The sequence below is a fragment of the Megascapheus bottae genome, chromosome 1, assembly GCF_031878675.1.
Source record: "Megascapheus bottae isolate mThoBot1 chromosome 1, mThoBot2.hap1, whole genome shotgun sequence".
NCBI classification, from domain to species: Eukaryota; Metazoa; Chordata; class Mammalia; order Rodentia; family Geomyidae; genus Megascapheus; species Megascapheus bottae.
In genome coordinates this window covers 34,570,073-34,595,961 of record NC_143509.1, presented here as the reverse complement: position 1 = coordinate 34,595,961, position 25,889 = coordinate 34,570,073, and the positions used below count along the sequence as shown (strand labels likewise).

At 34.4% G+C, this 25,889-nt stretch overlaps 1 protein-coding gene across 1 annotated transcript in view; it reads right to left on the bottom strand.

Moving 5' to 3' along the window:
* The window catches only part of Naaladl2 (N-acetylated alpha-linked acidic dipeptidase like 2), an 855,862-nt gene that overhangs the window by 622,795 nt on the left and 207,178 nt on the right, over positions 1-25,889 (bottom strand). The window lies entirely within an intron of this gene.

The window sequence follows — 25,889 nt, the reverse complement described above, 5'->3', positions numbered from 1 at the left end:
CTCCTGAGTAGCTAGGCACGAGAGCCACCAGTGCAGGAATATAATATTTTTAATGAATAAAGAGTTAAAATACTTGACACTGTAGGCCAGAACTGTTGGCACGGAGACACAAATTAAATAACCAAATAGATAAGTCATGGCACTAAAGTACATCTGATTGAACTAAAATTCTGGTCTTTTACCTGAATATCTGTCTATCTATATAATGAGTGGCTTGGAATAGCCTGGTGTTCAACTATTTATGACATTTAATAAGGTCAGTTGTTCCTTCTTCATTACACCCTGTAAACACCCTAGTTAGACTTAAATAAATATTAGCTGATAACTTATCATCACTTTTATTATTGTTTTGTCCTTATTAGATTTGCATTTTGCCTTTGCTCCAACCACAAAAGGCATGAAAGTAATCTGAAGTGCATCACATTTTTTTTTTTTTTTGCCAGTCCTGGACTTGAGCTCAGGGCCTGAGCACTGTCCTTGGACTTTCTCAAGGCTAGAGCTCTACCACTTGAGCCTCAGCACCACTTCCGGCTTTTTTCTATGTATGTGGTACCGAGGAATCGAACCCGGGTCTTCATGCATGCTAGGCAAGCACTTTAACCACTAGGCCAAACTCCCGGCCCAACATCACATTTTTTTAATAAAGAATTTTTACTCCAGAAAAGTGATCTTGAAGACTCAGGGCAGTCTTCAGGTAGGAAAACATTACTTTATGTTTCAACTGACAATAAGATTCCAAATAATAAATTTAAATTACAGAAAATAGGAATTAGGTTAGAAGTGGAACCAAATTTTCTGAACAGGAATAAGGAAATATAAGGTGAAGTGAAAGGAAAATATAAAAATCTATATAGCAGTCGAGAATAATGTAGAGGAAGAATTATCTATTTGAATAATAAGATAGACAGGCAATAAATTACCTATTCTAAACTTATGATTATTTGTTCCTACTTATTTCATAAGGATGACTTTTGCATTTCTAAGAAAGAACAGGTAAATGAAACAAAGGAGGGAAATATATTTATAAAATTAATATAAAGCCGGGCGCTAGTGTCTCAAGCCTGTAATCCTAGATATGAAGAAGGCTGAAATCTGAGGACGGAGGTTCAAAGCTAGCCCAGGTACAAAGGCCACGAGACTTATCTCTGTCATTTTTGCCAGAACAGGAGTAAATTTTAAAAGAAAAATATCTAATATTTGCTTGAAGCATATAATTTTCACAAGCAGATTTTTCAGACAAATAATCTTGGTTATCAGAGGGTAAAATTTGTTATTGTTTTTAACATACCTTTGGATAAGAGCAGAGAGAAAGAAACATAATTCATGTTTTTGACAAAATACAATTAAATAGTCACTTAATACAACCTTTGGATAAATTTGTAAAAAATTAAAAGACATAAACTACTTCCTTTTATATTAAAAGAGCTGAGAACCTGTAAATTTTAATGCCTTTGAAGACTATGTGCCTTCTAATATATGTTAAGTTTTTGAAGCAGCTTTCTAAATTCTAAAAGCTATTCATGTAATTTCTTACATGAATTCATAAATTTCACAGCAGTCTGAAAACCAAAACAATTTTTGTAGGTTTGTGGAAAACGAATTTGGCAGCCAAAGTTCACTTTTCCTAAGAATATATGTTTTAGTACACAGATATTGACATGTTTTATAGTTTATACTACTGAATACCTCATTGATAACAAGATTTTAGCTCAATTAGTAGATCATTTCCTAGCAAGTATGAGGTCCTAAGTTCAAGTATGAGGTCCTCAGTAAAACAAAAACTTATTTCAAGTGCTACTTATTATATTATCATGCTACGTACATGTAAAATTATATGAAAAGCTGAAATATCTTGATTCATGACATAATTGGTCCCAAGGGCTGTGAATAAGAAAGGGTGGATTTTTGCCCTCAGGTGACATTTGTTCGTTCTTATTAACACTGAATGAACATTTATTAGATACTTTCTGGTCCGTTACAGGGCTTGAATTCTGGCCTAAATGCTGTCCCTGAGTTCTTCAGCTCAAGGTTAGTACTCTACCACTTGAACAACAGTACCGCTCCTAGTTTTCTGGCAGTTAAATGGAGATAGAGTCTTATTTTGTGTCCAGGTTGGCTTTGAACTGCAAACTTCAGATCTCAGTCTCCTAAGTAGCTAGGATTACAGGTGTGAGATGCTAGGCTAGGATTCACTTTTTTTGTATCCTTAAAGATCAGTGTCCCAGTTTTCTATATGTTGCTTCTTCTTACTATTTCTTTTCACTCTAATCTCTGCTTTAAAACTTCTACTCTATCTCCAGCCCACTTGAAGTAGTCTAGCTGTGGTCCAAAACCTATATGGCACAGACATCCAAAGAGAAGGAAAATCATGAATAATGGACAGACTTTAGTAAGGTGGTAAATGTTTTCATAGAAGCTATTGGACATTGTTTTTTATCAACAGATTTTAAAACTAGGTTAATATTCTGCCATGTTAACCCTATTAAAATTTATTTTTCAACTTCCCTTGAATGGTTGTATAAAGGGGTTTTGTCAGTATATGAGTACAATATATTTGATCAGTGTCACCCCTTTCATCATTCTCTCCTATCTCTCCCAACCCCACCCATTCCCACAAGTTATCTAGTTCCATTTTACAAATATGCATTGAATATTATGGTTATACACTTCCTTGCTCCATTCATGGATTCCTCTGACAACCCAGTTTCCTGGTTTATGTATAAGAGACACCATGAACTGTTTGTTTCTCCAGGCCTGACTTACTTCCCTTGACATGCTTTTTTGGGTCCATCCATTTTGTTGCAAATGATATAATAATAGGAACATAGTTTAAAAATATCCTACATATTGGATACATTTTTTACACAGGATGCTTTATTGAGAAAGTATTTATAAGCCTTGAATTACTGGCAATGATTCACCAGCAGGATAATAAGAAATATTAAAATTAATGATTCTAATAGCCTGATGGTATAGTTTGCAAAATAGTTGTTCAAAATAAAAAAACAACATAATCAGAAAATAATGTGTCATATAATCCTAATAACACAAAGTTAGATTAAATAAATAGGTGAAGATAATATATGTGTAAGTACTGGTTTTTCTGTTTGTCTACAAAAGCAACATTCATATTTGATCAGAGAAAATAGATAAACATGAGAATTGCAGTGGAACAAATAAATATATCTTGTAATTTCTATATTGATGTGTATAAATCCTTTTCTACAACAAGTGATTATTATATGAGGAATGTTTTTCTTTACTGAATTAAAACATGAATAAAAATCTTAATTTAGGACTATGGCCTTGTGGTAGAGTATATGTCTAGAATGCATGAAGCTCTGGCCCTGGGGTCAGTTCCTTGATACCAGGTAGGCAGCCAAATAAACAAACAAACAAATAAACAAAAAACAACAACAACAAAAACTGGGAGTGGTGCTGTGGCTCAAGTAGTAGAGCCCTGGCCTTGAGAAAGCTCAAGGACAGTGCCCAGGCCCTAAGTTCTGCCACAGGACTGGCAAACAAAAAGTCTTAATTTGGGGATGTAGATCTATGGTAATACTACTCTTGAAAGGAGTCAATTTTAGTGAATTCTGTTGAAGTAAAATACTTAAACAAAATCTTAGTTGGGGAGTCACAGAGGTAAATCTATACATAAGATAAACATTCATGTTTGCCCACCAATCATATGTTAACACTAATAATCTAGACTATTCACTTGCCAAGAGTAATATTTAAATCCAAAAGCTTATGTGATGAATCTTTTCAGATAAATATCATCACTTTTCTGGGCTAATGCAAACACAAGGTCATTGTCATCCTTTAACAGTCAAAGCTGGTGCGCACATCAGAAAATAGAAATTTGCTAAATAATATTGCCTTATATTATTCAAATCCTTAATTGAGAGATTTTTAAATCCAAGGCCATTTTTGAAGAACAGGTGCAAGAATGCTGAAGCCCAATTCACAGCCACAGCTAAACAAAATATTTTAATTCTTCTCTTCACATTTGTTTATAAAAACTACACATCACATTATCTTCTATCATAGGTAATCTACAGGAAAGCAAAGCTATATGGTTCTCCCAGACCCTCTCCTCGACTTGCCTACTACAATGTCTCCTAGTCAGTTGGTCCCCGTATACTTGGGATTTCTTACTTGTTACCTGAACCTTCCCTGTCATTTTAGCTTGTTCTTTTTGTTTTTTGTTTGTTTGTTTGTTTGCCAGACCTGGGCCTGAGCACTGTCCTTGGACTTTCTCAAGGCTAGAGCTCTACTACTTGAGCCTTAGCTCCACTTCTGGCTTTTTTCTATGTATGGGGTACCGAGGAATCGAACCCTGGTCTTCGTGCATGCTAGGCAAGCACTCTACCACTAGGCTCAACTCCCGGCCCTAGCTTGTTCTTTTTTTGACAAAGTTCAAATCACTGAGGTATTTGAGTATGATCCATCTTGTTAAGAGAGGTCGAAAGTAGTAGCCATTTCCAGCAGATTCCTGGCAGATTGTAATGGAAACCAACTCCTTCAGAGCTGTCCGCCTTATCTAAACCAGCTCTAAACTCTAGGACTCCCGTTGGACTTGTGTCTTATCTATCTGCATATTGTCACCTTCCTGAGTGTCATGAACAGAAATCATCCAATTCTGGCTCCTTCAGAAACCCTAGGATATTCTGATTTCCTTCCTCATCTTATCTTCATTCTTTTTATCCTGAAAAGGTTGTTCACAACGGTTACACAGGATGTAGTTTATAGCTACCTTGCTTGTGTCCAGTAGTCTGGTTAGTTCTATCTATAATTCTTAAACTTGAGATGTAGAAGCAGTTTTTATTCATCCTCTTGTTCTTGTTCTACAATTGTTCTGGCCCTTTGTCCTTAAGCTTCCTAGGACTTACTCTAACATTTCTTTCTGGTAGTAGTGCTCACTCTAGTTTCTAAGATTATGCCATTGGACCAACTGGCAAATTTTCCAGTATTTATTACCTAAAAATACATTTATTTTCTCAATTAATAAAGTCACCTCTTTGTGTCATTGTCTCATTCTGTCCTCCAGCTCACAAGAATTACAAAATTCTTGCCTTAATCTGAGATATATTTTTCCATTTTCTGGGCATTCTTTACCCACTAAATTTAAGCCCATTACCTTTTTTTTTCTTTTGCTCAGGGATAGCACTCGACCACTTGAGCCACAGCACTAGTTCCAGCTTTTTTCTATTTATGTGTTACTGAGGAATCAACTCCTGAGATTTCAGCGTAATAGGCAAACATTCTACCACGGAGCCACATTTCCAGCCCCCCAATATCTTTTTTAATTGATATTTTCATTAGCAATTTTAATCACTTTGATTTACATTTTTATTAAAATTAACATGTGCTCAAAAAATCCTATTTAGGGTTAATAGTATTGAATATATCTGCATACTATATAAATCTATGCATATGCATTTGATACATATTATTTCTTGAGAGGAGCCTAGAAATGTTAGTTGAAGAAATTAAAGAATTTTCTCCCATTACTGCAAAAAGAAATATATGTTCTCATTCATCTTCCCAACACAATGAATTATCAATTTTCTTGGCAAGTGTGTTAAATGATTTTGAAATAAATCTCACAGGTAATGACGATTCTCTATTAGAATTCTTCACATTAATGTGAAATTAACTCATTCTTCCCAATGGGGAAATCTGTTTTTGAGAAATATTAATGAAGATGGTAATCATAAAAGTTTAGTCATATTAGGCATGCAGGATATTAATTTCTGAACAAAATAGATTATTTGCTTTAGCAGTAAGATTGGAGCCATCCAATCTTACATAAAGAAACATTTACTGTACAGTTTTAAGACCGTGACATTCCAGCACCATGGTAAGCATAAGTTGGAAGATATTCGTCTATGCCATCGTGAGGCATAAAGAGACCCACATCACACTCACTGAGAAGGCTAGTATCAGAAATAGCAAGTCTTGAGGAAGAGACAAAGAGAGGGAACGCTAAGGAAGAGAACGTAAATGAACATATCGTGAGAAGATTATAGAAATTTCCCCCAAAGTAAAATACAAGTGTCATGTGAAACACCAATACCAATTCTGGGTGTATATGTAAAGGAAGAAAAATTAGTATCTTAAAGAGTCAGCTACATTTCCATGTATCTTGCATTGACAATAGTTAAGAAATAGGAAAAAATGAAATGTACATCAACAAACAGATCTTAAAAAGTAGTGAATGTCTATGTTACACATTTTCATTCATATCCACACAAAGTAACATAGTTTTTGCCAGTCTTGGGCTTTAACTCAGGGCCTGAGCACTGTCCTTGGACTTTCTCAAGGCTAGAGCTCTGCCACTTGAGCCTCAGCACCACTTTCAGCCTTTTTCTATGTATGCGGTACTGAAGAATCAAACCTGGGTCTTCCTGAATGCTAGGCAAGCACACTCTACCACTAGGCCAAAAGTAAAGCCCCATAAAATAACATATTTTTGAAAAAAGAGTTCTAGTATTTGCAAAAATATACCTTAATCATATGAAGTAAAGTCTTCTGCAATATAATATACATTAATTGAATTTAGGACTTTTACATATTTAAGTAAAATTAGTTTATTTGAGTGATTGGATTAGCTTAAGTGAGTACCTTCAACATTGTGGTATTATGACATTCTGTGTAAGCTCACCTATTCCACACTTAGGAAAAGATATGTGATTTTTAACAGAGTTCTTGTTGGATATGTCCATCAAAATTCACTATCTCTGCTATTCCTTCTAGCCTATAAAAGTATATAGCTTTCTACTATTTCTCAAAATTATTGTGTTGATTGAAATAAGACAGACCAAATGACAAACAATGGATGATCTTAGCTTTACAGAGAATCGAGTAGTATGGAATAAAGTTCTCAAATAGTATGGAGTCTAAAATAGTCTCACTTATAAATATGCAGAACCGAAAGTAGGCTACTAGAGGCTACCAAGTAGAAGAAATGGAAATGATTAGTGAAAGCACATAAAATTTCAGTTCTAAGGTAAATTATGTCTAGATAATATATGGCAATAGTGTCTAGAACTAATAGGGTATTGCTTACATGCAATTTGGTAAGACAGCATCAGACATGCATGACAAATATTCTACCTATAGAAGTGATGTATGTTTTCAGTGATTTGACTTTATCAGTCCAAATGTGTGTGTGTGTGTGTGTGTGTGCGCGTATACATTGTATATCTATCTATCTATCTATCTATCTATATATATATATATAGTATACTTTCAATGGATGTATTTTATCATTGTTAATTATTTTTATTTTTTGTTATTATAAAGGTGATATAAAGAGGGGTTATAGTTACTTAAGTCAATAAATTAGTACATTTACTGTTGAACAAAATCAACCTTTCCTTTTAACTCTCACTGATATATTTTAAATAAAAATAAAGTTTCAAAGTAAGCACAGAGAAAATAAGTAAAAATCTTGGACTTCATGAACTTTGATTTCTCTCTTGAAACTGTAATATACTAGGATCTTATGAATCTGTAGAAATTGTTAAGAATCCAAAGTGAAGAATATACTGAATCTTTGACAATCTTCTGAAAATTGGAAGACATTCTCAGGATGGCTTTTAGTGGTACTATATAACCCTAATTGTACAAATGAAAGTCTCTGCAGTCATACTTAATAAAATAAACAGATTATATATATATATATATATATGTAGAGAGATAGAGAGCAAAGAAATGAGTGTCATTGCTTGCAATTTCTTTTCATGAAATTTATTGATGTCTATATTTTTATATTGAAACTATATTTCCCCTGGTATAGCCCAGTACTGGGTGTTCAATTCCAAATGAACTAAAACAATAGAATAGGACATTTTTCCAATCTTCTCTTGCAATGCTGAAAATACAGCATAAAATGTAAGAGATAAAACCTTGGCAGGCTTTAAAATTGACCAATAAAAGCACAAAAGGGACAGAAAGAAAAATGAACTGGGAAAATTATATTACTCATATGGGCCGGTAATTTTTTTTGAAGTAATCAGTTCTCACCTCTTGAAGTATTTACTGTGTTTATTTTAAATGCTGAAAAATTAGAGGAACATGCTTCTAGTACAGCTGAGAACTTTAAACCATTAAAGTTAGTCTTTTATTTTGTCTTGCATATAAACATTGAACTTATTTTTTTTAGAAAGCACTTCCTTTAAAATCAAAATATCTTAAAATACAATACAGTGTATTACAAAACTATATTCCAAAATAGTCTTATGGTTTTGTTTGTTTGTTTTGCTCTTCCATAAAGCTTAATGTCTTATAAATTGTATTATTCACTAGTACAAAATCAATTTCTGTTTATGTACTGTTCAATTATAAATGAAATTTACTTTGCACAAATGAACAAAATAATTTGGGTACTGATGGCTCATGACTATGATACTAGAGACTCAGGAATCTCAGGTCAGGTAGATCTCAGTATGAAAACATGCAGAAAGGCCTATGAGACTCTACGTTTAAAATATCAGCAAAAAGCAAGGTGGGAGGTATGGTTCAAGTGATGGGATATCATCTGAAAGCAAGCAAGCTAAGAGAGAGTGAGTTTCTGAGTTCAAACTCCAGCACTGTCAAGAAAAAGTGATGCAAAATTTATAGATTAATGTGTATCTATGACATACAAACTCTCAGCCTAATTTTAATTATGTTCTAAAATCTAAGTGCCAGTGATTATACATAGAGATTCCCTTCTTGAATAATAGTTTGTTAAACACGTTATTTGATATATGATGTAAAAATCAATGTTAATAAATTCTTTAATAAAAAAACACATAAAAGGGGTTGGAGGCATGGCTCAGGTCATACAGCACCATTCAATGAATAAAAGCAAACAGCAATACTGAGTTTAAGTCCTAGTTTCAGACAAAAAAAAATAGTACATAAAAGAATAAAGATTTGAATTAATGACCTATAATCACATCACATCACTCTTTGTTACTGTTTTATTTGTCTACCTTTTCAGATCATCTAGCTATCTAACAAGGAAAGGATGAAAGTTGTAGAGAAAGTTAGCCTGTTCAAAATGTTCTCCATAACTTTCATTCTTCCTTTGTTCTAAAGTGTTCCTGCCATCTTGAAATATGAACTAAACTGAACATGGTCAGGGATGTGTCCACCCTGAAATTGTTTTGGATATAGATGAACTGTCCTAATAAAATCCCCATACTTCCTTTGTTTAAAGGAGGGGCAATGATTTTTTTAATTTACTTCTTCCATTATACAGGTGATAAACCTTCCCCAATTCTTTCCCATTACCACCAGTTCTCTTGACTATTGCTGCTTTGTGAAGTTTGCTGCTGCTCATCAGCTCCTTGATCACATCCTTGAAATCTGCAGGTTACCCACAAACTTGATGTGTTCTACATATGCCTACTGAGCTTTGTTCAAGTTCTATTTGCCTTTATGTTCTGTAACAAATAATACTATCACATAAAAATTTTCTCGGATCCGGCCCTCAGAAACCACTTCTCCAATTACTATAATCACTATTCTTACAAAATCCATATTGTTCATTTATTATTAATCGTGTGTGTGTGTGTGTGTGTGTGTGTGTGTGTGTGTGTGTGTGTGTGTGCGTGCCAGCACAGAGATTTGTACTCTGGGCTTTGTTTTCTCATCTGCCTTTTGGTTCAAAACCAGCATTCTAGCACTTGAACCACACATCAGCTTTTATATTTTTCAGACTTATTTGGGGATCAAAATCTCATGTTTTTTTCTGCCCCAGATGGCTTCAATTTGTGATCCTCAGATCTCAGCCCCCTGCCGAAGGAGGAGCATGAGCACCAGTGCTATCTTTCTCAGCTATTCTTAGACTATCACAAATTGTAACAATTTAAGTAATTTACTTAATGCCTATAGGTATTAGACACTCACTCTATGTCGCTAACATCAACTTTTTTCCTCTCTACTCTTTCTTTCTCCTGTTCCACAAAGAGTTGGGGATAGTTTCCTATTCAAGAGACAGCAGACAAATGTAAAATGAAAATGTGGTGAGAATCTGAAGGAAATTAATAAATTATTTCTAATAATACTGAGTGAAGTGCCCACTGCAGCATGTTCTGGCTTTTAGGCAATTACTTGAAGGTAAGAATCTCAGATTTATCTACCGAAGCTGGCTTCCGACTTAAGATACTCAGATCTCAGACTCCTGAATATGATGAATAACATGCCTAAGCCACTGGTTCACAGCTTCCGATGTTTATAACTTAAATCTAAAGCCGAGACCAACTGGTATTGTATGATTGTTCTACTCAAATCCCATTAGTAGCCTGGCTGAATGTGGCAATGACCCCTGCACATAAGTACATATTAAGTCAAGTGAAACTGCATTAGGTAGTACTCTTAAATATAAAATTACAAACAGTAAAGGTGAGAGATGTAGAATACAGAAGACTGCACACAGAATTAGAAAGATCATAAAAGTTACTCTATGTTCTTTTTACCTTCCTTGAAGGGAAAAACTTCTGCTTGTATGGGAAAAATAATACATGTAAATATAAAAAAGCAAATATCGGGCAATATGCAGGCCTTGCTCTTAAGATACAATTAAGTAGAAGAAAATCAATGACAAAATACTTACATGTTCCATATGATAATAATTTCAGAGCACCAAATTCAACTAATCAATTAACCTTGATAGAGGACAGGTAAGTGGTCAGGAAAGAGCTCATGAACTTATTGGTAGAAGTTTCCTTATAGAAATTGTGATTTGGGTCTATCACCATTTATAAGCTCTGACACATATTTTGAATGCATCAGTTATTGTCATGGTTCAAAAGTCTTACAATGTAAGTGAATTAATGCACCTTCTATCTGGCAAATATCATGTAACCCTTTTATTAATTACAATAAAAATATATTTAGAAAAAGTCTTACAATCTTATGATCACCCATGAACTCTGTATATTCATCTAATAACAGCCTTTTGCAAATTGGTTTTGTCTCTCTTAAAGACTTCATGTATATTTTTGAAAATTTTCTGCTTTATATTTTTATTTAACACGAAAAAAATGGCCATACCAACGTGTTACCATATAATTGGTATCATGTAATGTTTAAACCTCAATCATTTCTCATTTATTATGAAAACTTTACAATGTCTTCCTGTGGCCCTTTGAGCTGCATAGCACATTCCTGTTAATTACAGTCATCTGACTGAACAATGGCTTGTATGAACTTCTTAGATGCATGGTTGTAATAGTCTGCCTATCTTTCCATAGTTTGCAAAATAGTATATAGAGGTAGGGCATGTAAGAAGTTATTAGGCTTTAAGAATTCTGAGCTCAGCCTGATTAATGCTGGGAGTAGGAATCTTAAAAATGATGACAAATGGGCTGAGTGTTTGGCCTAATGGTAGAGTGCATGCCTAGCATGCACGAAGACCTGGGTTCAATTCCTCAGTATCACATACATAGAAAAAGCCGGAAGTGGTGCTGAGGCTCAAGTGGTAGAGCTCTAGCCTTGAGAAAGCCCAAGGACAGTGCTCAGGCCCTAAGCTCAAGCCCAGGACAGGCAAAAAAAATGATGACAAACATGACTCCTCTGTCTCTGTCTCTCACCCTTTCCTTCCCTGTCATCCTTCCTCCCTCTTTCGCCCTCTCTCCCTCCCTCCTTACCTCTTCCTCCTCCTTTTTCTTCTCTCCCCCCTCCCATGCTTTTATTTTCAGCCATGCAAGATTGCAACAAGAAGGCTATGACAATTCCAACTGTAATAATTCCAACTCCCTATTTCTTGGACTCCTCCGTCTCCAAAACTATTTTAAAATAAATGTTTTTTCCATAATCTTTTCACTCTATGTTATTCAGTTCTGGCTGCACAAAGGAGTCTAAGTCAATATCCAAATTAACTTCTTCTAACTAGAAAAAATAAGATGCATGTGTGGCGGCTGATGGTAGGGATGGAATGGAAAGGAGGTGGAGTAGACAGGAGGAGATTTTGCTAAGACTTTCTAAATCTTAGATGGAAAGATGCCAAATTAAACAGGCGATCACTGACTCATCACCTAAATTATCAGTGCAGTATAATTTCTAGTAGTGATGCTCATAGCTCCTTTCATTGTCTAATGATAAGTAATCAGTTTTCTTCCTGAAGTCCTCTAGGCTCACTTTTGCAGATATTTAATGTTTGATGCCTTATTGCACCTACTCAAAGGCATTTGGAAGGATGTACTTAATGCTGTTACTTTTGTCTCACCACATTGTTCAGGAACATATAAAAAAGAAATAAGACCTAAGCCAGAATCAATGCTGGTTTCAACATTAGTTGGAATCTGAGAGTCTCCTTCAGTATTTAAGCAATCAAATATTGCCACTGAATAAATCAACCAATCCCATTTCCTCATTGCTGGTGATTGCCATGGCTCAGTAGCAATCAAGCAGGGTATAGAATGGCCATCTTTTTCTTTCTGGAAACAATCATGAACACAAGCTAACCTAGGCATAAACAGGGGGTTCATTCAAAAAAAGAAAAGATTATACTTTGTAAAGGTGGAATTAGCATGCTCTCTTCTACTTTCTCATTGTTTAACTCCCCTAACAATACAAAGCTAAATTTAATCAACTATATAGTTCAGGACAACGCAATGATTTTTATGCCTATTATGTTCCATTACTGCTATTGTGTCATCATTGAGGTAGAAAGGAAAGAGTAGATTGCATACTAAAACATAAAGCCAGTGGAAAGTGGTAGGAATTTATTCTGTCTATTCAAGAGTCTCTCCCAAGCTTGAGAAATGAAGAGTGCTTTTTAGTTAAATTGAGAAGCCATTCAAACTTGCAGCTAGAGGAAAAGCACAGAAATATTCAAGAGTTTGATTGTGCCTTTGCTCAATATTTTGTAGAATAGGCAATGGGGCCATTACACAAGGAATTTACTAACTGAAACAGTAATATATGTGGTAGTGGTCTCAAACTGTACAAAACTAATGTGATAAAAGTGTTGATTTGTTTTGGGGGTTGGTATTGCAGCTTTCTGGAGTCTCTTCATTACAGCAACATTATTTCCATTTAACTTAATCCAAGGAAGCATTCCTCAGCTCTTCATTACAGAGGCTTAATCAATAGGAACATTCTTCATCTATGTCTAAATCACAGAGCCCATTAATGAAAGTGTTGCCTTTCTAACAAAAACAACTCACCCAAATCCACTTTTGCTTTCCTCCTCATCTGTAAATTTGCCTCTTGCTTTGGTGAAACATTTTACCCTCTATTTTGCAGATCAGTTTAACCATCAGGATAATAGGAAAGTAAGCTTGAGTATGTACTCAGAAAGGTGTTAAAGACTCATGTTAAGCCTGAGAAGTGAATTATGCACACACTCATTCCAATAATCTTTGAATCAGTGTAGTTGTATAAATCACTTTAGCACTGTGATGTGCACGTATTCAGTCTTATTACTCATCCTCAGACAATATCAAATAAAATATTAATCTAAACTAAGGGTTACTTTTTCTACTTATATAAGAATGGATGTCTTACCATTTTAAGAGTAATAGGAAATGTGGGATATAATGGCCCATAACTGTAATCCCAGCTACTCTAGAGGGAAAGACAGGAGGAATTGCAAGTTCAAAGCCAGCTCAGGGAAAATTAGAATTATCTAAAACTATCGTTTCAAAAAGACTTTCTTAAAAAGTAAAGGGGAGGTATGGAACTATCTTGGGGCATAGTTCAGACAGCAAATCACTTGTCTTGTAAGTATGAGGCTTACATGGGCTCAATGATCAAAATGGTGTTAAAAGAAAAGGCAAACAAAGAAAGGAAAGGAAAATAAAAAGATTGTAAGAGAAACAAGAAGAGGGCTGTTTATGGTTTTATCAAGGATACATTCAATTAATTGACATATATTTTTGAAGAACAGGATTCAAGACATTATATACTGGGCAATTGATATTTAATATCCTCCAATTTGTTTTGTTCTACTTGAAGACAAACTTTTGGATTTTATATCTATACAGTAGCAAAACACAAGCTTGTTTAAACCATTGGAACACCCAAGTAGTCAACTCAGGATATCTATGAAATTTGGAAAAAGAATAGTTAAACAATGTATCATAGGTGTTAAAATGTTGAAACTGGAAATACATTTCAACTAATTGTGTGACAATGCTGTGGACATAGCTTAAGTGGACTGAATTGAAACTAACAGCCTTTTATTGCAAGCCCATTGTAACAGACAATTATTAAAATTGATTAATACTTGGGCCAATACAGTTTCATTATCTCTGATCGATTTCAAGCATTAATGGCCTTCACTCTTGTCATTTCAGTGAGAACTGCATGAACACTAGGTTAGTGGAGCAACATACAGTCTCTCTGATGAGATTAAGCTCTTGGCTTTAAAAAACAGGTTCCAAATGAATCCACAGAGAAGGCCATATACTCTGCAAACACTGTTTAGAAATCCATACCTTTTAGAGGATTTGCTTAAATAGATTTCTGTTTGGGTTTTTAATGTCTGAAAAACAGTGCACAAAACAGATTTAATTACAACATCATACATGATACTGGTCTTTGCTTAAAACAGTAACTCAAGAAACGGCTGTTAAATCACTATCTGGAAAAGGCTGCAAAACAAGTTTTACTTGACTAGATCATCTTTGTTAGATCAGCACAATGTAGAATAATCTGGAGAAATCATGATCCTTCCCTCTTCCTTTACTGAATTAGCCACAAAGTCTACTAATTTCATCTCTAAACTAACATCAAAGTCAATTTTCTTGCTTCAGTCTCCTTGAACTTTGCTCTGATTCATCCATCATTAATGTTGGAAGAAATAACTTGAATCATTGCAACAGCTCCTTCCTTACTTTTTCAGAGTGGTGAAGTTTTTCCTCATATAATCTCAGTGAGATTGATATCTATTGCTTTATAAGGCGGTCTTCAGGTTAAAAGTAAACTACCTAAATGTATTTAAGACAGCAGTCAAAGCTTTTCACAATCTAATTTGACCTATGTCTATTCGTCTTCCTTCTTTTTCCACTTCCTCCCACTTCCCTTCTGTCTTTTCCTCTTCCTGAGCCTTCCTCCTCTATCTCCATCACTTTGCCTCTACATATCCTAAAGTCTACAAAGAATCAAAGGCAAGTTTCAAATAAATAAAAATTTATCATCTTTATTCACTGTATATAGAGTTCTCCTTCACTTTTCCTGGCTGCAAAATTTCTTCAGAACCAAATTTTTATCTTTAAAAAAAATTTCTCCTCTTGCAGACCTGATGGATACTTCTGAATTAAGTGTCTTCATAACATCATATTTTTTGATAATATCACACCTAACTCTGAAGTGTCATCAGACTTTCCTACCATCACTTTCTCATCACTTCTGAGTTTTTAAAACCAAGAAGCATAATTTATGAGGTTTGTTTCATTGTTGTTAATTTCCTGTACTCCATGATTTCTAGCACTATAAACACATACTCAGTAACATCCACTGGATGATGACAAAATTAGATTTGAGAATATGAGTTAATCTTGCTAATGCTATACACATTTGCTTTTATGATAAAAAATACATATGTGGTCATATATCACCTCATGAGAATGTCTACTTAGTGTTGCCACTGTATGTACAGCAAAGGGTAGAGTTAAGATAAACTAAGAGGGCTATAATGGTACTAGCTGAGTAATTATATGGAACCACTATTTTATATGTGGTCCATGATAAAGTAACATGTCATTCTAAAACAGATGTCTTTATTTCAATTGTAAAAAAAATTCTTAAGGCCCCTAATAGGCAAAATTTAATTTTCTCACCAGATATTGACTAGCAAATATGAGATGAAGAGTTAAAAATTGGCATATATTAAGACTATATTTTACAAAACTGATTATAGCCCTATACCTGAGCTATAGTTTTGAGTCTCAGAAGCCACAGGAAGAATCAATATCTTCACAGAGGCAATCACAGAAGATAAATGGGAACTGGATGCCATTCTCGATGAATCATGATATTGTTTCAACAGAGACTGTGCAGAACTGTAATCCATCCTGACAGTGCTCACTGATCCAGAACCCTATTGCAGATTTTTATAAGTTGCATTTTAAAAAATGCATTAGAAACTTTGATTCAGATATTATAAAGCATTGAGTAGAAGTGACAACAGAGTAAGTGGTTTTTCTCATGTAAGGACCCCATGTTACCTAGGGTTAACTGGCTTGCGCACAACTTGTGTTATGTTTACCATCTCCTACCTGCTGAGCTCATGAAAGCACATCATTTGGTGATTACAAAGTAATGATTCCTTTTTTTAAAATTTGCTTTTATGTTTTATAAACAAAGCCATCATTAGTAATAAATTTTAGAACTGTGGGCTGATTATAGCCTCGATAGAGGTTTGGGGCATTTGGAGTTGTTCAGAATATGGGAATTTTTAAATTTGACTTCATAAAAGAAAATAAACAACAGTCTTTCCCAAGTAGTACCACCATTCACTACCTTTTCTTTATCTCAAGATCTTGAGTGTCACAATCCAGGATATATGCTTAATAAAATACCTTCTATGCAGGTCATTTTTTTTTTCTTTCACCAGAATAGAAAAGAAACTTAAATTGGTTGCTTTAAAGCACTCACTTTCAGCCTAACATTCTTGTGGATTTGGTACCATGGTTTTGATTAAAACAAGCCTATTATTTGTTAGTTGAAAGTTATTACAGTGTTTTACGTATAACTTGTAAAATATGTTGTATTAGAGGGTTTTTTTATTTTAGAAACTTAAAATGAAGCCAAGTTTATATATATGCTAACTGCCATGTGCCTTGGAGAGATTTGGGTGCTAGTATGTCAAGAAACTATACTTAACCTTTTTGAAAATGTGTGATGGAGATTGATTGGAAAAAGAAAATCACAAGTATAACAATTTGAATGCAATAAGTTTATATGTTTTCGTCAGTTTCTAAGGACCAAAATAGATCACATAAGTGCTATCCTCAAGAGCTTAAGCGCTCTGTATTTCAAAGTCAGAGTAAAGTTCAAGAACTAATGAAAAACCTAAGTATCTGAAATGTAATTCCCATATGGCAAATTTTGTATAAGTAGAATTTTTTTAGCTAATGACACTGTAACATTTTTATTTCTCATTAAATATTTTATTTTTCATCTGCAACCAAGATTATGGGTGCTTTAAAATATACTTTTAAAATTAATTTCATTATAAGAAATTAGAAAAGGATGCAGAGAAAGCAAAACAATGGCAGTTTTTTTCCTAATGTGTATTGATTACAAAGAATTGCTATAGCCAGTATATATTTATTATCATAGAAACATTTTCTTTGAATTATATATTGTGATTAGTCTAAACCTTCTTATTAATGAAAAATAATCTGTATATAATTCCCAAATACATTATATTTATACATGGCTTTGTTGAATTGCAATTTCTTTTTTATAACTATTTAAAGATAATAAGTAAAATTTAGGAAGTGGTGCTGTGGCTCAAAGTAGTAGAGCACTAGCTTTGAGCTGAAGAGCTCAGGTACAGTGCCCAGGCCCAGAGTTCAAGGCCTACAACCACCAACACCAACAACAGTAACAACAAAATAAACAGAGTTTCATTGATTTGGGAGTCTGTGGCTCATAGTTAGAATCTGGAATCCTAGCTAAGCTAGCCTTGGCATGAAAGTTTGTGAGTCTCCTATCTCAAATTAACCACTAAAACCAGAAGTGACAGTGTGGCTCAAAGTGATACAGCACTATCCTTGAGCTAAAGAGTGCAAGGACAGCGCCCAGGCCCTGAGTTCAAACCCCATGACAAACAACAACAAAAAAGTCATTAAAAATTCTTAAAAATTTGTCTTTTCAAATTTGAGGTATAATTTTTCATTCTTGGGTTCTCTAAATCTCAATGTATTATATTTGTAATACTCCATCTGTGGCTAAAGGCTTAGATTTTGGGCCATATCTTACAGTGTCTATTTAGTTCCAATAATTTGTCTTGCTGAACTTATTGGCCACCAAGTGGCCATACATCTCTGGAGTATCATAAGCCTTAAGTAGTTTTTCAATATCTCAAAGAAAGTAAAAGAATCCGCGGTGGTGCCTCATGATTATAACTCTAGAGCCAATCAGGATTCTGAGATCTGAAGAACAAGGCTCAAAGCTAGTCCAAGCAAACATATCCACAGAGCACTTTGTTCAAGTAACCAGCAAAAATTCAGAAGTAATGGCATAGATCAAGTGGTAGAAGACCAACCTTGATCACAAGAACATAAGGTACTTAGTTAGTGCTCCAGTATTGAGGCTTGTAATTCCATGACATACTGGGACTGTGTAATTTCACATTGTATTTTGTTTAAACAGATATGGTCCCATTGGCATGCTATGGACAACGCAAACTTACATATCAGAAATGGGCAGGACATGTGCCTGAGTGATAGTGTGCTTGCCTAGCATGCATGAAGCCCTGGGTTTGTTTACCTCAGTACCACATAAACAGAAAAGGCCATGGCACTATGGCTCAAGAGACAGAGTGCTACCCTTGAGCAAAAGAAGCTCAGGGGCAGTGTATAAGCCCTGAGTCAAAACTCCAGGACTGGCAAAAAGGAAGGAGGGAAGGAAGGAAAGAAGGGAGGGAGGGAGGGAGAGACAGAGAGAGGGAGGGAGGGAGAGAGGGAAGGAGGGAGGGAGGGAAGAAATGGACATAAATTGTATATAGTTCTTGGGTCATGTCTCAGGCCTCCCTTTGTTTTGTTTTCATAAATAATTGTTAACATCAACAAAAGAAGGATTTTGAATAAGAACTGTAAGGGTAGATTATAAGGTATTATTTCCAAGAAATATTAATTTGATTAAGAACAATAAAAATTAGATTAGAAGGTTGTGGTGGTGTCTTCTTTCTGTGAAAGTGGTATAGTTTTCAATTTAAGAAATGTCTACTCTTTTTTTGTTTCAGTAAGGGATTTTTTATGGTATTTTATTTTGAGGGTGATAAATAGAGGTGTTACAGTCAGGTAGTAGGTATACTTCTTGAACATTGGTATCCCTTAACACTTGTCTGTATAGGTAAGTCATTTGCTTATCTTTTAAAACAATTTTAGTTATTTGATTGATATAGACTTTAAAATAACAAAGATAATCATGTCATACAGGAGTTTAATTTTTCTCCTTAAATTAAAAAAGGTGCACTATTGCTTCACACTTGCAATCTTAACTTTTCAGGAGGATGAGATGATTGTGGAAGGTCACAGTTTGAAACCAACTTCCTCAAAAAATCCTTTGAGCCTTCATTTCCATTTACTCACCAAGCACTAGTTGAAAGGTGGTTCAGATGGAAACGTGCCAGCTGATTAAGCAATCTGAGTGGCTTGAAGCCCTGAGTTCAAGCCTAAGTATCTGCACAAAATAAATACTTGAATGGTGAAAGGAAGTCTTAGATCTGCAATGTATGTTATAACGCACAGCAAGTTGAGTAAGGACAGTAAGAGTGAGCTAAAATAGGATGCATGAAATCTAAAAGAGTCTTTCCAAAGTGATAGGAGTGGGGATATAGCAGGGGTGTGAATGGGGTAGGGTTAAGAGTTGGTGGGGACAACTTGGGAAATCAATGGAAGTAACAGCCTATAGGGAGTAGGTTTAATTAATCTTGACTAGCATACTGAAACAAAATAAATATAGGTCTACTTTGGGTTGTTTGTTCTTCTAAAAAGAAAACACATTTAAAAAAAAGCAACAAATTCAAATACACTACCCAAAATATTTGAGGTAACTTTAAGGGAATATCTAATGCTTTATTGAATTACAAAAAAAAACCTCTAATAAATTAGAGCTTTTAAATGTATGTAGTAGCTTGAACTACAATATTGGTACAAGCTGATCTTACAAGTTGTTCCCTGAAGAATGGAGTTAATATTGTGAAACTAGTGAAGAAATGGAGAGGAAAAAAAACACCCACACTCATTTTATCTTTATTAAAAGCAAGAACCACCTGCACACAATTCTGTTCAAAGAAAATTGTTCAGTTTCATTGTTCTATCACAAATATCAATGTTCTCTATAGAACTGGAAAGGCTTCCTTTGTTTCTTTGTCTCCTAGAATTTGATTTGCATATTTGGGGACATGTTAAGGTGCTCTTTGTGATTTAGAGAATTTATGAAAAGGTAATTTGATATCAAGTCACAGTTTCTTTATTTCGAATACTGAAAGCTGTGTACCCTGTGAGATGTGAGTCATAAGAGGAAGATGCTATCATGCCTTATATGAGGTAATAAAAAAAAGTTCCACAAGGGACAAGTTACATATTATGACATTATGGAGAGAAAGCTCATTTGGATTTAATTCATTACTACATCATGTCGCACAGGAAAGCGATTTTTAAGCAATAGAATCACACTTCATTTGTAAGGGGCCCAACTATAACAACGCAATCAGTTATTGAAGAGAGAACCTGATTTCCCAAATCAGGCACATAAAATTTAATATATTTTCTCCAGTTATAATGAAAGGGAAGGGAATTTCAATATTATATTTTCACTCCAAATAAGAACAATCTTTTGTGAAATTTGGAAAGTGTATTTTTGCTTGGGGAATTCACTACAGTTTGCTGCCACAAATTGAATAAATTGAAGAAAGTGATTAAGGATCTCTACCAAAATGCTTGGAATACTTATTAAAGAGAATATAATTTCTTTCTGTCTCTTTTTTATGTGTGGCGGTACTAGTGCTTGAGCTCAAGGCATCAAGCTCTTGTTTAGCTTTTTTGCTCACTCCTGATACTCTACCATTTAGCCATCTATAGAGTGCTTAAAGTACAGTTTCAAATTCTAACTTTTAATAAATTTATTATTTGTACATTAAAAGTATGATCCAAGTCTTACTAATTAATGGAATAAAGGCAATAATGAACATTGATAAGTTTTCTATGTTTGTTGGTGATTGAATCTAAGGCCTACGCAAACCCTAATCTGTCATTAAGTTATATTTCCAGTCCTTAAAATGAAAATTTTGAGTAGCTATACAAGGCTGGATTTCACTGTGACATTTACACAAATGTATATAATATACTTTAGTCAATCTTGCCCCCGATATCCACCAGCTGGATTGTGATTTTCAAATTACAAGTGTCCAAAGGACATGTCTGTTATTTCAATCTTAATTTCATTGATATTAAGGAAGAACAAAAAAGAAAGATCCAGCCAGATGATTACAGCTTATGCCTGCTACTCAGAAGGTTGAAATCTGAGAATCGTAGTTTGAAGGTAGGCAGGAAAGTTCTTGAGACACTTATCTTCAATTTACCAACAAACAGTAGAAACAGATCTGTGCTTAAGTAGTAGAGTACTATCCCTGAGCACATAAAGCTCAGGTAATATGCCAGCAGGGAGGGAGGGGAGGTGTGAGAGAGAGAGAGAGAGAGAGAGAGAGAGAGAGAGAGAGAGAGAGAGAGAGAGAGAGAGAGAGAGAGAGAGAGAGAGGAGGAGGAGGAGGAGGAAGAGAGGGATGAATGAGAAAGAGATTAAGGGGAAGAGGAAACTGATATACCTTTGAATGAATGCTATTAAAAGTGAATAGATTAAAAAATCATATTATAGCCTATACACAAAAAACTACTAGAAAAGCTGGATCTCTGATTGTAACATAGGCAGCCAATTAGTACATACAGATTCTGACCTTGATCTAAGTCAAATAGTTCATTTTCCATACATCATCACTTAAATTATAGGAAATAAAAAAAAAATCAAATGACAAAATGTTCCTAATCTGAGCCTAAATATTCTGTGTCTGTCTTGATATTTTATTTCAAGTAAATTTAATGGAAAATATTTTTAAAAAGAAAATATGTTTGCCCTGACATGTATCACAATCTAAATACATAATTAAATGGATAAAGTTATTTGTATATGAGTGGACAAGTATAAATGTGTTTGTGTGTTTGTGTGTTTGTATTATGTGTGTATATGAGAGACAGACAGAGAAAAGACAGGGTTGCATGGGGGAAGGTGGGAGAGGAGAGATTCCTTTAACCTTGACCTCTGAGTAGGAGGAAAGCAAACCATTAGGAAGAATTCTCTATTCGGAGAGAATTTGTGTCATTTCCTATTACAATGAGCATACCTGAGGAAAACCTCTGCTTTGTCCAAGCTTCAGAGCCATCAAATAAATCCTAAGCACCATGAAATAAATCATAGGCACTTTTGTGCATAAATATTTTAAGAGTGCTCATTTCTTATTTGGGGAGATCAATAGAAAAATAACAAATTCATTTCTGTAGAAGCTATCCCTCCTATTAATATTAAATTTTCACAGTTATCATCTGCATAAATGCAATGATGTCATTTTTATATTTATATTCTCCCCAAATTCAGTGATTGCTTTATTGCTATATTCATTTATTCCTAAACTCCCTGCTTGTTCCCTCTGACACTGAAAAAAATGAAGGATGGAAAAGGTAGAGATAAAAATATTAATAAGGCAAAGAGGAATAGAAAATATAATGCATTCATTGCCAGGTGCGGTGGCTCATGCTTGTAATCCTAGCTACTCAGGATGCTGAGACATGAGGATCAAGGATCAAAGCCAACCGGGGCACAAAAGGGCCTGAGAGTCTTATCTCCAATTAACCTCTAGAAAACAAGAAATGGGGCTTGGCTCAGGGTGGGGTGATAGCCTTGAGCTGAAGAGCTCAGGGACAGCTCCATGACCCACAAAAAAAATAAAAAGAAAATATGGTGCATTCATTAACACTATCACTATCTGTTGATAACTCTCTAGTGACAACTGCAAAGCCTTTCATTTAAAGAAAAGAAGAGGGAAAGCAGAGTCCTTTGAGTCAGGCATGAGACAAAGTAATAATTTAAAACAGGTTTTATAGATCTGTGCCTAACCCTGCATGCAATTTGTGGGTTTCTATAAAACAGTTTGCCTCCTGCATTTAAGAATAGAGGGAATATGGAGGTGTCATTTTTCTTTTTTCATATATTTTTTATTGTAATTAATAGAAGGGTTGCATTATATTCACCAGATAGAAGATGCATTACTTCGCATACATTGATACCCTTTCTCATGTCTTGGTCCCTATTTCCCTCCCCCCCATCTCTCATCTTATTTTCCCCCCTTCCCTATCCAATTTCAAATAAGCAAATACAAATATATCCAATATATCAGATAACAAAGTGAGATACTGTAACAATATGAGATAACCAAGGAACAGCAAAAGAAATGAGAGATAACATAGTACATTAAGGACAACAATCACTCATATGGCTTAGGTGTCATTTTTCTTGATCAGGAAATTTTGTCAATTGTACAGTTCTTGGTAATAGAAGCATGGTAGTTCCTGAATGTGAAGAAGAAAATATTACTAGTGGGTATGTGAAGGAAGGAGTGAAGAAATGAGGTTTTGAGCACAGGAAAAATGATAATACTCTAAGCAAATAAACAATAAGGCTTTGTTTGCAGAAGGGAATCAATCGGCACAACAATTTACATTATTCGGTCATTCTATGGGCAGAGGGCGAAAAACATGTGAAAAGCAAAGTGCATATTTTGTTTCTAGAATGCTTGAAGAGAGGTCAACTTTCTTTTATCTGGTAGATATTGTACAGGAAAGACCACAAAACCATGCTATATACAAAGACAGTGTTGTAGAGATGTCAGCTCTTGATGATCTGGATGCTTTTCATGTGATCTAGAATAGGAATACCAGAGTATAATCACAGAAAAATCCTTTTATGCACCTGTAATGGTTAAGTTAGAGCTACTAAGAATATGAGTTGAAGATATCTGACAAAAGAGTGAAGGAGATAATGGATCACAGGCTATTGATGAAGAAGGAAATTAGATTATGCTTAAAGTCTATTTGTTTTCCTTTAGGTTATGTCGCTAAGGGCAGGTAATCTAATCACAAGTGATATTGGTGAGATACATTGTTATTACAGAATGAACGATTAATTCATATATGAGGACAAAATATATTATATAGCTCCCAAAAAAGACAAAAACAAAGGGCAAGAGGAAGAAGATTGTGATGACATTTACAACTGTATTTTAATGAAGAACAGAATGCAAACTAGATTTGAAAGTCCTTTTCCATTAACTATATTGATTAATTATTCAACTATACTTACATCTGAAACTCTGTTGTTCACTGCATTTCCAAACATGGACTGATTCATTTGCATATTATACAAGATAATTTATAAGATTTCCTAAGCTTGGAGGAGCAAATTCCCAGCTAAGAAAACAGTATTTTATACTTATCAGCTTACTTTAAAGTTGATTTCACAGCAAAACATAACTCATACTAATATACCAAGCTAGATAATGAGGTAATATGTTATCTCTGCCAAAATAATAGACACTGAAGATAGGTAAATATCTAGAGATTTTTCTTTTATTTTATTAGAGTTTTACTTGCTGGTATATAACAGGTATCCAATAAAGACAGAAATTCACCTTACTACTGTACATAATCTACTGTACTATTTTGCTATTATATTTATATTCTGAAATGCCTTTGGAAACTATGTGGAAAAGAAATTTAAAACATAGTTTACAGTTGTAAAATAGTCAATTAACATGCCAATTTTGTCAGCATTATTTTGGCCTACCCAAACAAAAAATAATGTGTGTCTGGAATGCTGATAACACTTTATGGCAATTTATAACACAAAGAAAAAAATTAAACAAATAATTAAAATCTTTGAAACTAAAATTTGATTCCAGGAATTCAGCCAAAAAGGATTTATACTTAGGAATATTTATAGAGAGACTCTAAATGTTGTTTAGTAAAGGATAAGCTAAATAAGTTATATGACACTCGTATAATTGGATATTAGGTAATATTTTAGTTAAATGGGTCATATATAAATATATGTATGCACATATATGCATACATATATGCATATGGTTTGAAAATTGCTCTATGTATAAAATGTGGCAAAATCTAATGTGTATGTCAAGAATGCATACATATTATGTCTTGATAAATGATATGAAAAAATAAAAATAAGATGAAAATATTCTAAGATAATAAGATGGTTGGTGGATATTACTTCATTCTGTATAACTTTTTAGTATATTACCTTTAGCATTAGGAAAAATAATGTTCTTTCTATTGTAAAACACAATTATTGTTTTATTAGAATACAGCATATTTTCTCTCTTTCATCTCACCATTTCCCATAATATAAAGCTATTAGGGACAAATGAATTCCTGTGTCCAAAAACATTCTTAGTCTCACTGGCTCCTCCAATTTTAAATACCTTATGGTTACATTATTATATTTGCTACATAATTCTGTAATTTTCATTTTACTTATTCATCAATGTACTCACTGTTTAGTCTGTAATCCATGTAGAATTATCCAATCTAATTTCATTTATTTATTAATGTATATATGTATTTATTTATTTTTGGTTGTGGGGCTTGGACTCTGGGCCTGGGTGCTGTCCCATGGATACTGCCCTACTCCTTGAACCACAGCATCACTTCTGGTTTTCTACTGGTTAATTGAAGTCTCAGGGTCTTTAGTGCCCAGGCTGCCTTTAACTGTGATCCTCAGATCTCAGCCTCCTGAGTAGCTAGTCACGAGCCACCACTCCACACCTTGAATCTGTTTTATTCAGCATGATATAGTTTACCATGTGCCTGTCACATTCTATCTTCTAAACACACCCTCCATTGTACTAGGCAATTGTGTTTTATAACAGGTGAGTAGATTCCCAACTGGATGAAACCATCTAGACCAGAGTTCCAATGCTGTTTCTTACCCCAAAGGATGATAACTATGCTTTAGTTAGGGAAGAAGCATGGAAAAATAATATACTTGGGGATATCCAGCTGATCCTGGATGGAGATGTGTGAGGAGGAACAAATGTCACTCTGTCAACAATTTAAAGAAAATCAGAGAACTGAGGACCTTGAGAT